We start from the raw sequence: 10493 nt of genomic DNA, 5'->3' as shown, positions 1-10493 counted from the left end.
TGAACTCTAGCTAAGAAAGAACAATGCTTTATCTTACTAGTTTTTGCTTCCATCACTGTCATTTGGCTACTTTTATAAGGGAGAAATCAATAAGAAGGTGAATGCCCATCTCGATGTAACAGCTGAAACTGGTTTATGGAATCATTAGTTAAAAGAGAGCAACTAGCTTACTGAATCTAAGGCTATCACTTGGATGGGCTGCAGTACTCCAGATGACTAGAGCAGCACTAGAGTTGTTTAAAAATACCTTTATTACCATCTAGTGGTTATTCAGAGGCTTCTCCAATATATGGCTAGTCAGACTGAATGCCTTGAATAAATGGGATATACGAAGCCATGTAGAATAGACACTCAGTGTACTTATTGGTTGTTATCCTTCCTCTAGGCAACTCAGAGCGAGGGAGAGAGAAGGGGAGAGAGTGAATATCTTACTGGACTTCATTGACTTTTTTTTCTGAATCAGCATCAATAGGATTGTCTTGCCAAAGTGCTATTTTTCCTTCATAACACTTTTCAGAGAAAGATTAGGCTGAGACAGGTACTTCTCTTAAATATGTTTTTCTTGACTTGACAAGGGAAGCTCTTTGAAATAGATGAAGCTGCCTGGGGAAGAAGACTGCCAGCATTTCTCCATCTAGAGTACTTGAGACCAAGAAGGCCATTACAAATTTGATGGCCATTTTAATGCAGAATTTCCTGGTTGGAAGATAATTGTTTTCTTCTGGCAACCAAATGCTGCATTCTGAGATCTTGGAAGTTGCCTTGACTGAACAACAGAAATGCAACTTTGAAGGGATTCAGCAAGAACAATGGGGGTTCAGGCATCCTTTGGGGTGGTCCTGGGTCAGCATGGATACTTGCATCACTTCCAGCTTAAAAGATGTAGAGATGCTATCAGAAAAGGGCGGCGGCTGCTATTTAACCATTTGTCTCCAGAAAGCTCACATTGATTGAGATGAAGAGAAAGCCTTCAAACCAAAGGAATTAATGTACGCGAGCAAGAGCATTTCAAAATCAGATCTGGGTAGCTGCAAGTCTTAATAGGGTTTTCATTGTAAGCCTGTGTATTGATATTCTTAAAGCGGAGTCAACAAAGGGAGCAGGAAGGGGGTTCAGTTAACTTCATTAAAATTCCATGTGTGATGAGAGAGAACTCTTTAAATTAGTTACTCCCTGGTTTAGCAGATGGGGATCAGCCTCGAGGGGCAAAATTGGCAAGGCTTGTTAGGCAGGAGATAGATCTGTTGTGGAATGGAGAGAAGATGGTATTTCTTTGCATCCCAGGAAGGAAAAATGCTACCTCCGCAGCAGATTTCAACTCTCCTCTCAACATTTCTGGGAAAATCTTAGACAGAAGGTAAATTAAAAGCAGCCAGGCAATTGGATTTGGCTTCCTACATCCCCCGCCCCAGCGTTTCCATTGCTCTGGGGAGTGTCCTACTGTATTTGCTGGCTGGATGATTAAAACAAGTTAGAATTCATTTTTTTTTATTTTTATATGCCGCCCTTCTCCGGAGACTCAGGGCGGCTTACAATGCGTTAAGCAATAGCCTTCATACTTTTGTATATTTTATACAAAGTCAGCTTATTGCCCCCACAAACCAGGTCCTCATTTTACCCACCTTAGAAAGGATGGAAGGCTGAGTCGACCTTGAGCCTGGTGAGAATTGAACTTGCAGTAATTGCAGGCAGCTAGATGTTAAATGCTGCCTTAGTAGGAGGCATTAGCCTCCTATGCCACTCAGGCTCCTCATTAACTGCCCCAAAGAAATATACAAATAACATTTTCTCTTTTTTTCCAGAAACTTATCAAATGGAAAGCAGTAAGAGAAATGGGAGTGAAGAGGCATAAGATAAATGTCACTTGCTATTTATTCTTATTTGATTGTAGATCATGTATGGGAGAGTAGCTGTAGCATAGTCTGCAGTAACTGGACAAACATTTATGGTCATGTCTGCAACTCCTATCATTATTTTCCTGTTGTGGCCTGCCAGCGCCCAGCGAAGTTTGCAGCAGAGTTAGACAGTGAGGAGGTTGGGGAGGAACATGGGCCAGTCTTGGGGGCTGAGGAAAGCTCGGATGAGGGCTCTGCATTGAAGGCAGAGAGGGAGATAGACAGCAGTGAGGCAGAGGAAAAGCTGGAGCCTGTCCCCAGTGTGCGCATGCGCAGAGCTGCCAGAAAACAAGAACAACTCAGAAAGCAGGGTCGACTTGGGAGTAAAGCCACACCTTGGAGATGATCATTGGCCCCTCCCATAGGAAACAAAAGATGAGCGAACGAGGAGGGGCTTTTGCAGGAAACAATTCATTTGTTCGGTAGTTTCAAGAGTGGAAAGTTCTGTTCATGATTCTAAGAGATTCTGTGCCAAGTTTTGCCTTACTCTGTGTATGGAAACAAGTTACGTGGCAGCTTGCCAAACAAGATAAAGTGTGTTGATAACTATTCCTTTGAAAAACGTTTTGGACAAACCTTGCTGACTGTGAATGAAAGTAAATCACAGTTGTGTAAATAAAAGAGGTTTTGCCAGGACCAATTCCTGCTACCTGCTTTTTAAGGGAGCCTAGGTCAGAACATTTCCCAGCAAACGATGCTTATCACCAGGCCTTTCCCTCCTTATATAGTTAGGAGGGGCACTAATCCACAAGGGTGATGGCTAGGAAACTCCACATTGTACAAATCGTACAGATACGCACAGGCAGATTTAATTTGTTGTGTCCCCTCTCTGCACCACAAAGTTATTGCATAAAGTAATCTTTAAGGAGAATCCAGAGAGCTGTTGAGGTGGTAACAGTGCGGAATGGGACAACTTGCCACAGCCAACCTGCCGTGGCCAATTTGCCATGGCCAACTTTCTGTGGGACAACTTGTCTTGGCCAACTTGCCACAGCTGTGGGACAATTCAATAATTCAATGTACTTATTTAAAATAATTTAAGAATTATTTTAATTTGTGTCATTCAGATTTCATTTTGTCCCTCCTTTGGCATCCTTTCTTTAATGATTATATTTCACTATTTCTTCAATATTAGTGTTACTCTTGTCCCACGGCGAGTTGTCTTGTGGTGAGTTGGCCGTGGCAAGTTGGCTACAGCAAGTTGGCCATGGCGAGTTGTCATAGACCTGTAACAATGGCACCAGGGGGACATATTTCATGACATTGCCAAAAATGAAAAAGCTCTGGGAAGAATGGGTATGTGTGCATATACCATATTTGACTATCAAGTAAGCTGATGAAACTAGCCTGCATTGACTAACATCTGTGGCACTGCATGTGGTTATCTTTCCATCAAGAAAAGCACGATAGAGCAAGAATGAGGCACTTTTCCAGAAGCACCAGCAGAACTTGTGGCAATCCTCCAGGAATAAGAAGAAAAGCAAAAGAGAAGATATTGGGAACTGTCTAATTTTGGCCACCACTGATCATAAAAATTCCTCTAATTGAAGAGAGAGTTCCTGCCACACCCCACCTATCAGTAGAGAAGCCATGACAGAGAAAAGTTAACACTTCATAGGAAAGTGTTCAGGTATCATGTAATGGAGACCATGAGATTCAATATGACTCGTACTCTTTCTCAAAGGGATTCGAGACAGCTTGGCTTTCTCCTCTTATAATCACCAGGCTTTTGGCAGAATAGCTGGCTATTCTGGGAGTTTTGTGGTCCCAACACATCTGTTTATTTCCTAAGGTGAACACAGAGGTCCCCTCTTGCCTTATCTTTTTTTCCCAGCCAAACAATGAGAAAACTTACCAGTCCCCTTTGGTCCTTTTTTTCCATCTTCATGTTTATGCTTTATACCAAGTTGGAACAGAGCCTTTTTGCACACTGGTTGCATGTCATTCTTAAGTCATAAAGAAGCCATAGCTGCTGGGTTGCTGCCTTTTCTACTTTGAACCAGTTGCAGAATTACAATGTAGCATCTGTACCCGTTTTAAAAAATAGGTTATTATAGACCAGTGATGGCGAACCTTTTCGGCACTGAGTACCCAAACCAGAACGCGCATGCATGTCTGCGCACCAGAGTGCCGGAAACCTGAAGAGCAACTGGCCGGGGCGCATGCATGCACTGGCCAGCTGGTCTTTGGGTTTCCAGCACATGCATGCGCGCCGGCCAGCTGATCTTCACATGCACTGGAGCACCAGAAACCGGAAGACCAGTTGGCCGGCACTCGCATGCCTGTTTCTGGCCATTTTTCTGGCCGTTTTCAGGCGCCCATGAAGACCAGCTGGCCGGCGCACACCGGAAACCAGAAGAGCAGCTGGTGACTGTGTGTGCCTACAGAGAGGGCTCTGCGTGCCACCTCTGGCACACGTGCCATAGGTTCGCCATCATGGTTATAGACAATACCATAGAAGACCACTAGATGGCACCAATGTGCTGTTTCCTATTCCTCTTTTGCTGCCAACTAGTGATCACCGGAATTTTTGCTGCCCAGCTATACAGTAATAGCTCTGACCCCATAAATTTTGTTCTTTTTTCAACTGGCTGCTCCCTACCAAGAGGTGAAGCTTGATGGACTTACTCAGACTTCTGTCCTTCTGACCTCTCCCGTCTTCCCTTCCTTGAACACAGCAGGAGATATGGGCATGGATGTGTAGGCGTTTTATTTGCCTGCATTATTTATACTTACTTCTTTTAAAATCAGACTGGAATTCCTGGATGTCAAAATAGGCCCAGTAGGGCCCTTGCAGAGTCTCACTGTCATAATATTGGTAGTCCCTATGTTTTATAACAGTGAAAGAAGTTGTTATTTGCCATGGAAGCTTTAATAACAGGATCCGTGTTGTCAGTTAAGGCCAATGAATGTATAAAGGAGGTTGCTGAGTACTTCCTGCATCTCTGCTCTCCCTCCTCAGTTTTCTAAGTGTGTGTTTGTGTGCTGGTCCACAGCCAAAAAAGCATTTATTCTAGTCTGAATGGGGAAGATGAAGAGAGGCACAGAGCAGCTTTCAAAAAGAGCAGTTAGTGCACCCCAAATTCCGGCCTTCCTTTTATTTTACAAAGTATGTGTGCAGATTTAGAAAATTGTGTGCAAGCTCGAAACTGTTGTGGGTTGGCAGAGGCAGAGGAAGGGGAGAGAAGGAGGAAGAATTCCACGGTATCTGCTAAAGCATCTACCCTACTAATCAATGGGAGTGATGTGCTATGGAAGACCTTATTTTCTGTGAACAGCTTTTCTGTCCTGGTCTGGGGGTTGGGGAATGTGTGAGAGAAAGAGATAAAGAGCAAGATGAAGTGTGATGAAACTGTTTGAGGGCCCTTGTTACTCTGCATTCCTCATTCCCGTCCCCTTCCCCACTCTCCCCCTCCCGCAAACATCTATGCAGCTAAATGAAGCATCATGAGATACAATTCTGAAAATATTGACCTGTTGTAAACAATCAGGTTCAATTTAGAACATGTCAATAAACAGAAGTGTTGGGGCAACTATAATGAATAAACTGTAAGCTGCCACAGTTAGATCTATAGATTAGCTGCTGCTTCCTGAGTTGTGCTGAATGAGAAGCAGTGATTCTTCTCTAATGCACCCTTGGCACGCCGATTCAGAGAAAATCCTTCTGAGCTAAAGATCTAACTATTGGGAAAGTCTGTCCCAATGCCAAGCAATCTTTTATTCAAAGAAATGGCAGGGGTTTAAAATATAGCTTTAGCTTGTTTTGTAGCTAAAATGCTGCAGTGATCTATTCTGTGGAATACAGTAGCCTCTACAACTGTCTGTACTGGAGAAGGAGAATGGTGCTAGTCTAGTTGCCTGATCATCAGAGGTTTTTAAAAGCATTTCTGCCGAAGAGGTTGTAGAAAAAATGCTTTTAAAAGTAAAAAAAAAAGTCACATTACACCCCCCCCACCAAGCCACACCCACAGAACCGGTAGTAACAAATTTTAGATTTCACCCCTGGGTGGGGGTCTTAGCTAGCCTTGTAGGCTGATATAATCTTCCCAGGTGCCATGTGGTGAGTTTCTATTGCTATATGGGTCCTTTGTGTTGCAGATGGGATTCTGAGGCCTTAATGGCCCATTGACAAAGGTGGGGAGAAATGAGTTTCTGCCTCCCTTTTAGGGGGAAATATTCTGCCTTTTTAGCATATCCTAAAATATTTCAATTTTCTAGGAGAGGGGTTGTCATGTGTGCCTCCTTTCAATACTCAAGAAAGAAAAACCCCGACTCCATTTTTATAGAGAAAAATACTTTTACTGAGCATGAACTGAATGCAACCAAAGAAAAGCAAGCTCTGAGGCAAAAGGCGCGAAAATTACATATAGAAAACATCCCTAAAACCCTTCCCCCAACCGTCCAGCAAAAATTATCCAATCCATATTCCCCCCCAGGGGTCATGTGGGGTGCAACGTCTGATGGTGCCATCCTCCTGCTATGCCACGACGGTTGACCTTGAGTTGTTATCAGCTTCAAAGAAAACGCTGAAGAAAACTTTATCTTCTCTTCTCCACCAGCTCACTTCCCCCCTCCCAGACATTCCAAAAGCTCCCCCTTCCCCCCATTACAATGGCAGCCGAGCAAGCAAGCAATGAAAAAGCAGAGGCTGACAGGGGTGGCTTTTAACTTCCAACACTTTTCACTACAACCTTTCATTCAGGAGTTAGAAGTAGGTTTCATAGTGTTCCCTCTTCTGTTTTTCACACTGCAACAGCCATATGAGGTGAGCTGGGCTGAGAGGGGATAGCAGCCCCCAAATCACCTGAGGATTTTTTTTTGAGGATTTTCCAGACAGGAAACCAAATCATGAAACTGCAACGCTCTCTACATGGGGGGTTCCAACTGGTCCAGAATGCGGCCGCATGGGTAATTACGGGAGCTGCATGGCGCTCCCGCATAACACCACTCCTGTGCGAGCTGCACTGGCTCCCAGTAGTCTTCCGGGTGCGCTTCAAGGTGTTGGTTACCACCTTTAAAGCGCTCCATGGCATAGGACCTAGTTATCTCCGAGACCGCCTTCTGCCACCGACGACCTCCCATCGACCTGTGCGCTCCCACAGAGAGGGCCTCCTCGGGGTGCCATCAGCCAAGCAATGCAGGCTGGTGACCCTCAAGGGGAGGGCCTTCTCTGTGGGGGCACCTACCCTCTGGAATCAGCTGCCCCCAGAGATAAGGAGAATCCAAGACCTCCATGCCTTCCGCCGTTCCCTTAAATCTTTCCTTTTCCAACAAGCCGGGCTGGCCCAACAATGCCTTTTAAATGATCTTAAATTTGTATGTTTCTTAAATTTTTTGGCCAAATTGAGATATTTCCTTTTAATTTGTTCTTAATGTTTATATTATGTGTTTTTATCTGGCTGTACACCGCCCTGAGTTCCCAGGAAGAAGGGTGGTATATAAATTCGAAGTAAAATAAAAAATAAAATAAAAAATGAGTATTAATGCTACCTTTATAGTTACAGTGCCAATCTGAAAACATTTTCTCTCTCTCCTGCCTTCCCCCACTCTCTTGGATTTCTCTTAGCATCCTGCAGCATGTGGTCTAGGCTTCAGCTCTTCCTCCTGTCTCCCAAGGTTAATCTTATAGCTCAGAGGTATCTAAGCTTGGCAACTTTAATCAGTTGGTTGGGGAATTTTAAGTATGGCTGGCTGGGGAATTCTGGAAGTTGGAGTCCACACGTCTTAAAGTTGCCAAGCTTGGACATCTTTGTTATAGCCTATTACGTCTGACCAGTTTATCTTTGTCCATGATCAACAGGGCTTCTTTCCTTTGTTGTGCATATGAGCTCATTTGTTAGAGGCAAGGAAAGAAAGGTTTTGAAGGAAAGAAAGGTTGGTAATCCTACTATGGAATGGGAAATGGAAATTCTCCACTAGCTATACCAGTGGGTGCTGGAAGCCTCCACAATGCCCTCTGTGGCCTTAGGCAGTTTGGGAAGATGGTGGTGCACACGAATTAGAAGATTGACAAGATCTTTGAGGTAGCTTTTCTTGGTTGCTTTGTGTAACCTGCCTTTAGAACTGATCTCTCCTGTCATCAGGGGTGTCTGCAAAAAGCCAAGATGCAGCCAAGACAGTGTGATTGAGGATCTGTGATGCACATAAAGGACAGTGGAAGTTTGATTGTACTGTTGCGGCTGCCATCTTTTTTTTTTTTTTTTTACCTACATCCGCATATCACCCCGCCCATCTTCCAGCATCTTCCATCCAAACATAACACTCTCCCATTTGCCTGATTTTTTTTTAAAGAAAGCACTTTTCACCGGCTCTAGCCTTCTGACAAAAGAGACAGTAATCATGCTATGATCAAACCTTTTATGTTTTTAAGATGCTATTGATTGTTCTGTTATTCTTCCTATATTGTGCATTTGAAAAATAATAATTAGTACACTTTGGTACATGGTGCAAGGGTATGTGTGAAGTTGGCCATATAAAACCTTTCCATTTCATAGGATTTTCTTCCTTTCTTTCAATTCACACTAAGCCTTTTCATTTCAAACTTGATTGCACTCCTCCATCCACTTATCCCACATTAGTTGTAGTTAAATTGCCTTGAGCTGAAGGGATTACCCTGCTGCCAATCGAATCCAGCCTGGATATACGGCAGCTACCTTGGTTCTTGAGGAAAATATTTTTCTCTGACAGGACTTGTTGCAGTTCTTGAGAGAGTGCGGAATTTCAATTTCAATTCCTCTCCGGCCTTAATCTCCCCTTATGGCTTTAGGCCAATTGTTTTTTTTTTTCATCGATCATAGTTTTGTATTTGCAAAAGAGAAATAATGATGATAACCAATGGCCAAAGGGCAGCAGCTCAAAGACTGTCTGAATGCCTTAATTTTTAATGCGGCAGCTGTCACAAAACTTTCTGACCCTGATTACAAAAAATACTTTTTCAATTACTTCCCCATTTTCAGATGAGAAACCCATGAAAAATGGCCCATAAACCCTCAAACAGGCAAATTAAGGCAAATAACAATGAAAACTCTGAAAATCCCACTCTATATTCCCCTTATAGTTGGGTTATGGCCCTCAGTAGCCCCAGGCAAATAAAGGCTATTGCCCATACAAAATGTGTAAGATAAAGTAATTTTTCACAATGGTTTTCGGAAAGTATGAAAATATAATTGTGTCTCAGCTTTTTAAATTTATGGAACATTGGGGGCAAAAGCTGAACAGATCAAATTGGAGTACTTAATCTTCTTTCATTCAGGGAGCTCACAGAGGTGTCTATTAACTTCTGATATCTGGGATGACAATAGAAGGCCTAAGACAATCTCAGCTGATACACAAGTAGCAGAACTCCAGCCATCTTTTCTATGGGGCATTGAAAACTTTAAAGATCAAAGCCAACCGGTAAAGCTCTTCCATCGGGAGCTTCGCAGCAACTTGTCACCTTCAATTTCCATTGTGTTCACAGAGGTTTTAGAAGCACCCACATATCAGCCATGTCAGTGTTCTTCCTTGATGTTCTCCTGAAACAATTGGGTTTTTTTTCCCCTCACAGAGAGTTTGTTGTTGGTCCTCCAGCTGAGGGTGAAGAAAGGCGCCACTGCTTATGAATGTCTTTCCCAAACCCCCTCTAGCTACAAGAACTAGCAAGAAAAACAGTTAAGCAGGAAAACAATACTTAGATAGCACAAAAGAAGATGGCGGTCTAAGTAATTCCTGCTGTAATCTAGCAGAGATCCTTTTTATGCCCTTATTGATGCAACTAGCATTTTGCCAGAATCTCTTAGCAACCGGTGGAGGTGGGAGGCATCAGTTTCCTAATTCTGTTGATACTGGCCCTACTGGAGAATGGACTATGGTGAATGTGAGACTGAAATCTTTTGTGATATCAGTGAAAGCTTTTGCTGAAGCAAGATGTGCTAATGGGGAACTCATGTTAAAAAAAGGTCTGACTGTTAGGAGCTGAACTGAGATTGTTGTAATGATGAATAGAGTGATTTTTAAAAAGTGAGACCTGAACAATAGGCTGGCTTGCCCAACTGATGGGACATTCAATCCTTCACTCTTACTTCATTTCCACTGCTGTGTGTTGAAGGGAGCAATGAAGTTGAAGGACGGGGACATAAATGCATGTGTACCACCAAGATTTGCTTCCCTCTGATAACAACACAAATTGTAGGAAGGATGAAGAAGCATAAGGATTTTTGGGAAAGAGTCTTAAGGTTACTTTTTGTGAAATTTACTCTCTCTTTAAAAGTATTTTTAAAAGTGTTGCTTTTTTTTTTTTTTGGCATTTTTCTTGCTCCCTTTCAGCTTTTCCTGGTTGAATGTCTCTTTCCAATGTAACTATTCAAGCAGGTGCCAACTGTAAAAACATGTATAACAAAAAGCAAGCTAAAAGGTTACTTCATTGAAGTTAGTGATTAGGATAACTAGTTCAATATTTTATTCAACTGCACAGAGCTTTTTCTGAGCTCCATCTGGAAATGCCTGCAATTGAATTTGATTCTTTTCCATGTAAAAGACAGGCTGTTGTTTACCTGGAAGGTGATGATAGTCCTGGGGACTATTAGCATCATCATTGTCTGTTGCTGCAGAAAACAGATT

The sequence above is a fragment of the Pantherophis guttatus genome, chromosome 1 (genome assembly GCF_059756535.1).
Source record: "Pantherophis guttatus breed Tessera chromosome 1, ASM5975653v1, whole genome shotgun sequence".
Lineage (NCBI taxonomy): Eukaryota > Metazoa > Chordata > Lepidosauria > Squamata > Colubridae > Pantherophis > Pantherophis guttatus.
Note: the sequence above shows the minus strand (reverse complement) of the source record.